The following is an 8,083-nucleotide window of genomic DNA, read 5'->3' as shown; positions in this document are numbered from 1 at the left end:
CTTAAAAAACAACAATCGTTAAAAAAAGCATCAGAAACCAATATGGCTGTCAAATTGCCGACGTCAAAATTTATAGTAAATTACACAACAATAAAATTTTCATTCATGAACGCAAACGTACTTTCAAAAAGCATATTCGATTCATTCATAAAAGCAGACGCCATTACATCTCCCCGAGCATGCCTTGCCTACAAGCGTCTTTTCGCGACGATTTCAAAAGCTAAAAACCATAAATCGAATATATTTCTGAAATGTATGAGAAGGAAAAAGTGACAACCCCGTAAAAATAAGTATTAAAATATATTAGAATAAAATTGACAACATAGTTTATTTGTCGACTTTCAATTCAAGAAATGTTTCAAAGAAACTATTTAATATTCCTCTGATTCATGTGTACAGTCAATCCCGGCTAAGTAGTACTCCGCTTAAATGAAAATCAAATCCCTCCCTCATCACCCTTAACAGTCTATATTATATCTTGCTGCATCTCACGGTTTGTTTTTTGAAATACATAGAAGTTATGGTTTTAAGTACCACTTGCTTAAGTATCCGCACTCGGTTATGTGCCACATTACATTTTTATTTTTAACAAACCACAAAAATTCGGTATCTTTGATTGTGGCACATAACCGGGATTTACTGTGTTTGTCAAAGAATGTGAAAAATAGTTTGTAATTCTGAAATATTTTTACGCAGCTGCGTCGTTATGTATGCAAGCTCACACACAAACATACATATTTACGCTGGTTTGTTGGCGAAGCTGTACAGCGGCAAGGGAAGCGGTGACAATCGTTTGATTTTTTTCGGTACAGCTCGGATTTTCTACCAACAACACATTGACTTTTTGACACAACGTGAAGTTCGGCCATTGGTTGTCCGTGACAACGGAGTTAATGTATGAAACAATGGGTGTATATATTTACACATAAAGCTGTGTGTAAACAAATTTACAAACATTATACGAATGATTCTTTCAAATTTGTTTACATGAACACAAAATTACATACATACATATGTGAATATGTGAATTTTATGCGTACGGTTTTTAAAATCTGTTTACATATATGTACACATGATTATATGCATATGACTTTTTAGATTTTATCAAAACGGGATTTTATCAAAAAAAAAATGTTATCATTACGGGTATGGTTTTTATACTCTCGCAACAATGTTGCTAAGGAGAGTATTATAGTTTTGTTCACATAACGGTTGTTTGTAAGTCCTAAAACTAAAAGAGTCAGATATAGGGTTATATATACCAAAGTGATCAGGGTGACGAGTAGAGTCGAAATCCGGATGTCTGTCTGTCCGTCCGTCCGTCTGTCCGTCCGTCTGTCCGTCCGTCCGTGCAAGCTGTAACTTGAGTAAAAATTGAGATATCATGATGAAACTTGGTACACGTATTCCTTGGCTCCATAAGAAGGTTAAGTTCGAAGGTGGGCAAAATCGGCCCACTGCCACGCCCACAAAATGGCGGAAACCGAAAACTTATAAAGTGTCATAACTAAGCCATAAATAAAGATATTAAAGTGAAATTTGGCACAAAGGATCGCATTAGGGAGAGGCATATTTGGACGCAGTTTTTTTGGAAAAGTGGGCGTGGCCCCGCCCCCTACTAAGTTTTTTGTACATATCTCAGAAACTACTATAGCTATGTCAACCAAACTCTACAGAGTCGTTTTCTTCAGGCATTTCTATATACAGTTCAAAAATGGAAGAAATCGGATAATAACCACGCCCACCTCCCATACAAAGGTTATGTTGAAAATCACTAAAAGTCCGTTAACCGACTAACGTAAAACGTCAGAAACACCAAATTTTACGGAAAAAATGGCAGAAGAAAGCTGCACCCGGGCTTTTTTAAAAATTGAAAATGGGCGTGGCCTCGCCCACTTATGGACCAAAAACCATATCTCAGGAACTACTTCACTGATTTCAATGAAATTCGGTATATAATAGTTTCTTAAGACCCTGATGACACGTACGAAATATGGGTGAAATCGGTTCACAACCACGCCTTTTTTCAATATAACGCTATTTCGAATTCCATCTGATGCCTTCTCTGTATAATATACATATACATTTGGAACCAATGATGATAGCGGAATAAAACTTTACAAAAATACGGTATTTGAAAAATATGTAAATGACGGATAATGAAATCTCGATTATCACTTTATCAAGCGAGAATGTAAAATGTTCGGTGACACCCGAACTTAGCCCTTCCTTACTTGTTAAAAATCTATTTAGTATATGTACACATAATTACATCCATATGCAAATATGTGCGTCGGCTGGGTTTTCAAAACGTTATCAAAACCTCTAATGCCCAATATACATATGTACATATATGTATGTATGTACATATATTTATTTAGGTAATAATGGAAATATGTATGACTTTATTATAAATTCCAACAGATTTAATGGAATTTATCATTAAATATGTCAAATTGCACATACATACATACTATGTACATATATATATACATATGAGCTTTGTTATCAAATATGTATGTACATACATGCATATGTATTTGGAGAATATCTATAAATGATATCCATAGTCGTTTGCGCATTGTAAATACATACATATGTGAATCTGTAAGAGTACATTTCTAAACATTGAAATTAGCATAATTTTTCTCATTTATCACTGAAAATGCTCAATTCTGCTATTTTCGACGCTCCGGTTAAATATTGGTGAAATCCGCTAATAGAAAAGAGTACCCCTCCTTTTGCGGTGAAATCCACTAATAGAAAAGAGTACCCCTCCAAAAAATGAAATATCGTAAGTTTGGCAACGCGGTGAACCTTCTCTATATTATACGTTCTCTGGTTGATGTTAATAGCATCTCGTAAGTGAATGTACTCTTCCTCACGCAACTTAATAGCGGGATTCTGTAACCAGTCTCTAGTCTCTATTTGAGACATTTTGAGGCAAAGTCTCAATTTGAGACTAGTTACTATTCACTAAACAGTCTCTAGCGTTAGTCTCAAAATATTGAGACCTGGTAGTTAGCTGGTCACAAAATTAAAAAGAACTCTTGTCTGCCATTTTGAATATACTGAATAGAGATCATCATAGATATTAATCGATTGTCGTTTCTTTATATTTTGTAAGCAACTCAAACACGAAAAGGTTAAAAATAAATCAATTTTACATAAATTTCGTAAATATTATGAAACAAAGTCAACTTTTCTTTTTATTTTCATTGATAATTATGTTTTTTGACTATGTTATAGAAAATTTAATATTTGTTATCGACATATTTATTTTCATTCAAGTGTAAAAACATCTCTGAATAATGAAATGTAATAGATTTTGTGACTGTCACTTACAGAATAGCAATATCATCTCAAGTCTCAAAAATTGTCTCTAACTTAAAATCTCAAATTTAGAGACTTGAGACTGTCTCAAGTTACAGAATCGCACGGTAAGTTGATTATATTGTAAGAATCGTAGTCGTTCGTCCTCTATCTTTGCGTATATGTCGACCATGAATTGTTGACAAAACCACTACATCATAAAATGACGTTGTCCAGGCCGCGCCGAATCATTAATCAGTACGCATAATAATTTTTCGAGCTAACGTTCTTGTTTTTTCAGCTCCTGTAATAATATATTTATAAATATTAATTTAAATTAATTACGTTCAATAATTTAATTGTTTTGTTAAATGGTTAATAACTTCATAATAAATGAAGTACCTGATACGAGATCTCGTTGTTTTATGTTTATGCAATATCCGTCTTGCCCCTTCCAGAATATTAGCGGATACTGGAGAGCGGCATATGAACGATGTGTATCAGCAATGAACAGAGGATTATTATTTAATCACAATTTCTCGTGTACCTGTAAGAACGCCAACCATGATTCCAGCAACGTCTTCAACAAGAGGTACGTTGAATCTGCGAATATGTTCTTCAGCTGGTGTTTTATCAGTATTAATGACAATAGCGTGATTATCGCTTTGTAATTTGTGCATGTGTGATTTGAATATTTTCAACAATTCATTGTGCTCGCTCAATAGAGCGTTGAAGTCGATGACGATGCGCCTGGCAAAAAATTAATCAAGGTTATTATAGTCACAATGTGTATTCACGCGATTGGCAAGTGCGCTTCCGGAATCCTCGACGCCCATGAAGTAGATTTGTAAAAATGTATGTGGTTCGTTCGGCATTGGCAGCAATGAGCCCATGTTATGATAAACTTTGCCTCTCATTTTGAATGTTAATATTTCGAACTATTTCTGTTGCTACAAACGATGTATTTTGAAAGCATGAATTGAATGTTGGAATTGACTTCAGGAATACGTTAGAATCTGGATCTGTACCGATAAGTAAACCGTTTAATGGTTCAGGTGGTGTTTCAATTTCAAGTAGGTGCACTTTTCCTGACGCAAAACACATTCCAGGTGGCTAATTTTTGAATTTGAGAGCATGACAATGAAGACTGTCCTAATCCATAGCACCAATTACAACTTTTGAATGAGCATACTATTCAATATCGGGCTCATACTGGAATGCTAGACGCAAAAATTAATCAGGTGTAAATACACGATGTCCCTTTTGACGTTGTTGATCATTTGTTCTACGTCTATTAACCGTGAAACGGCGTGATTGTCGTTGTTCTAAACGAATAACTTCATTGCGCTCAGCTCGTGTGTTTTCTGATTGTTCTTGACGCAATTGCTGCATGCTCACACGTGAGATCTTTTATCTTTCATACTTCTGGACCTACTTGTATTACGGCTCAAATCAGCCCCTTCGCGTTTTTTTGGCATTGCTCTTATAAATTGAACTAATGATGAAAAACTTTAAAGTTATAATTACGGCCAGGATTATAGCGAAAATATTAGTTTTATGAAAAAATAAATTCCTAAAAACAAATTTGAAACAATAGTTATAAAAAATTCAAATCATTATATAAAAAAGTATACTTACAACACAAATGCCGTTGTTGGTTGGAGCTCGTGTTTGATTAACGTGCCAAATGCACTTAAAATTAATAATTTTATTATTATGAATAAAATAGTAATAATTAATAGTTAATATGAGAGTTACACTGAGATAACAATGTGATACTTGTAAACGTTACTACTACACATGATACATAAACAACTATGATGGCCGAAAACTGTGTAGAAAGTGAGAGAAATCTTATTGTGTTCAAATATCATTGAACATGCTTATTTATCAGCAAAGCCGAAATTCTACTAAATATAAATATCTATTTATATATTAATAAACATATGTACATATATACATAAAGCATTTACATGCAATGCACATCTAATAGTAATAAAAATGCATGGGGACACAAGTCATAAATTTACAAAAGAGACAAGACCAAAAATGTTTGAAACTCAATAAAGATTTATCATTCCTTACCACTGGTGGGGGAAATGAAACTTCTTATATCAAGTGAGAAATCTTGCATTCTGGTTTTTATTTGGTATTTTCCTTGCTTATATACAACTTTTAAAATTATCTGAAATAACTAAATATATGTATGTGTATGTGTGTACGTTTATTACTGCTTGATATGGATTAGTTTTTAAGTGCACAATTTAATACTTATGTGTGTGTGTGATGTTATCTCTTCTGTAAATTTATGACTTGTGTCCCCATGCATTTTTATTACTATTAGATGTGCATTGCATGTAAATCAGTGATGCCCAAACGCACACTACCAAACTGTATGCTTGCGTTGGAGTATGAGAGAGCTTGCTGCTACACCCAAAAAAAATACAAAACTTTAGTATTAATTAATATAAAAAAAATTTGAAAGTGATTCGACAACTTTTACAACTTTTACAAAATTGTAAAATTAATGAAATTCCTTATTAATTTTTTATCAATTACAAAAAGAAAGACAATTCACGTGTCAAAAAGAAATTAAGATTCAAAAAATTTTAAATATTGAATTTATGTTGAAGTTTTCACCTAAACGGCTGTATCAAAAAACTAAAAATCAATATTTTCATGGTTTTGAACCAATTATCTAAATCTAGTTCGGAGCCGCAAAACTTTATACGAAGTAAGTCTTCAAGGTGCCAATCGCTATTTTTATTTCTAGTATTTGATTTTATTAATTTCAAAGTGGAAAACGAAACTTCGCAACAATAAGTAGTTCCAAACATTGAAAAGAGTTTCCACATTTCGTTTTTTAATTTCGGATAAAAGTTGTCGTTCAGATTTTTCCAAAACTGTTGCCCAGTTCACGAGGCAACAATAAATCACGTTGCATCTTTTCTAATTCGGATTTTAAATCTAAACTCACCACAGAAGTATTACACCCAGTAGAGTCGTTATGAATTTTAATAATATGCTTAATTTTATAAAAGTCATGAAATCGGTTATGAAAATCAGTCTGCAATATATCAAGGATTGGTTGATATTCTTGCAGCCTTGCATGGTTAGAATATTTTTCTACAATAAAGCGTGTTCTTCTTAGAACAGTGAGGTCGTTTTCTTTAAAATTATTAATAAGCAAGCTTAATTTATGGGGAAATTTTTCAATTGCTAAGACTAAATCGAATATTTGTTTATCGCGACCTTGTAAGGTCAAATTCAACTGATTAATTTGTTCACTTATGTCCACAAGAAAAGCTAGATCTAATATAAAATTTGGATCTCTAAAAGATATAAGAAGTTCTTGGGACTCTGCTGACGAATCGTTTTCTAAAAATAAGACAATTTCCCTGCGCAAATCAAAAACTCGCTTTAAACTTTTTCCTTGACTTAACCAACGAACCTCTGTAAACAGTAAGAGGTCACCATAATCTGCATCGATGTCTTTTAAAAATTTCTTGAATTTTCTATGCCTTAAAGAATTTCGGCCTCCCCTAATCCTATTTATAATTTTTACAGAAACTTGCATTGCATTGGTTATATTCAAACACTTTGCAAATAGGGCTTGTTGATGTATAATGCAGTGAAAAAAAGGGAAATTGTATCCGTTCTTGCTTAGAATTCCAGAAAGTCCTTCATTTCTACCTACTATGACTTGAGCACCATCGGTACATATGCTACTTAATTTAGTTATATCAAAGACTGCAAGGACCTTTGAATATACAGCATTATACAGAATGTTACCAGTCACATGGCCATGCATAGATACAACCGAAAGCAAGTCCACTTTTGTATCGAAGGTTTCATCTACCGTTTTTACATAAATAATTAATTGGTTCATATCGGATATATCTGTACTCTCGTCAATACATATGGAAAAATACTTGCTTTCTTGCACCCTTCGCATAGTCATATTATAAATATGTCGGCCTATTACTTCAGTGCGTCGAGTTATAGTTGTCCGTGATAAAGGTATTGAACTGATAGCAGCGAAAACTTCCTGACCTATAGTACTGAAACAATGAAAAACCTTTTGACACATATCTTTAAAAAAAACTCCGTCCTCGAATGGTCTTCCCTGCTTTGCCAGCTCTAAAGCAACAGCAAAACTAGTCTTTCGTTGAGCATAACGAACGCTTGAGTTTTCCCCCAATGAATCGTTAATGAATTGCTCATAAAACGGTTTTTTTAGTTGGCATATAAATAATTCTCTAGAAATGACCGTTACCGATTCATAAATAGAATGGTTTCCGCTATAATGCCTTTTAACATAGTACTCCCTATTTCGTTTAGTTATGTGTTTACAAACTAAACACTCAGCATTACCGAAAAAGTTTTCGGAAAACAAAAACTTGTTTTCCCACTAAATATTAAACATAGTAAAATTGTTAATCAGCGCGCACATACAAATTACATGCGTAGCAGTCAACAGTCGTTGATCAAGTGATTTTCAAATGCACATTAATTTTCCACAATGTATAGAGAGCGCTTGACTAATACGTGTGAGCGAATCTGTGAGAGAGCAATAAAGTCGGCCGCCCGCGGGCTAGGTAAAGCGCTTCACTGATGTAAATGCATTATGTATATACATAATGACCATGACCTGGTCAGGTGTTAAAAAAAAGGAGAACAATTAATGAGATAACGAGAAACTGACGATTATTTTTAACAGCTTTTCCCAGAAAACTAGTTTTCGCACTTTAGTCCCCTTTTTGACCAGGGG

At 33.6% G+C, this 8,083-nt stretch overlaps 1 long non-coding RNA gene across 1 annotated transcript; it reads right to left on the bottom strand.

The window, feature by feature from the left end:
- Positions 1-3,195: 3,195 nt before the first annotated feature.
- Positions 3,196-5,102, bottom strand: LOC126765480 (uncharacterized). Its single transcript, XR_007668448.1, has 3 exons — positions 4,951-5,102; positions 3,715-4,885; positions 3,196-3,616 (listed from the first exon to the last, which is right to left on the bottom strand). It is a non-coding gene; the product is annotated as an uncharacterized LOC126765480 (long non-coding RNA).
- Positions 5,103-8,083: the final 2,981 nt, after the last annotated feature.

The sequence above is a fragment of the Bactrocera neohumeralis genome, unplaced genomic scaffold (assembly GCF_024586455.1).
Source record: "Bactrocera neohumeralis isolate Rockhampton unplaced genomic scaffold, APGP_CSIRO_Bneo_wtdbg2-racon-allhic-juicebox.fasta_v2 cluster10, whole genome shotgun sequence".
In the NCBI taxonomy this organism is placed as follows: domain Eukaryota; kingdom Metazoa; phylum Arthropoda; class Insecta; order Diptera; family Tephritidae; genus Bactrocera; species Bactrocera neohumeralis.
Note: the sequence above shows the minus strand (reverse complement) of the source record. Positions and strands in the feature narration are given on the sequence as shown.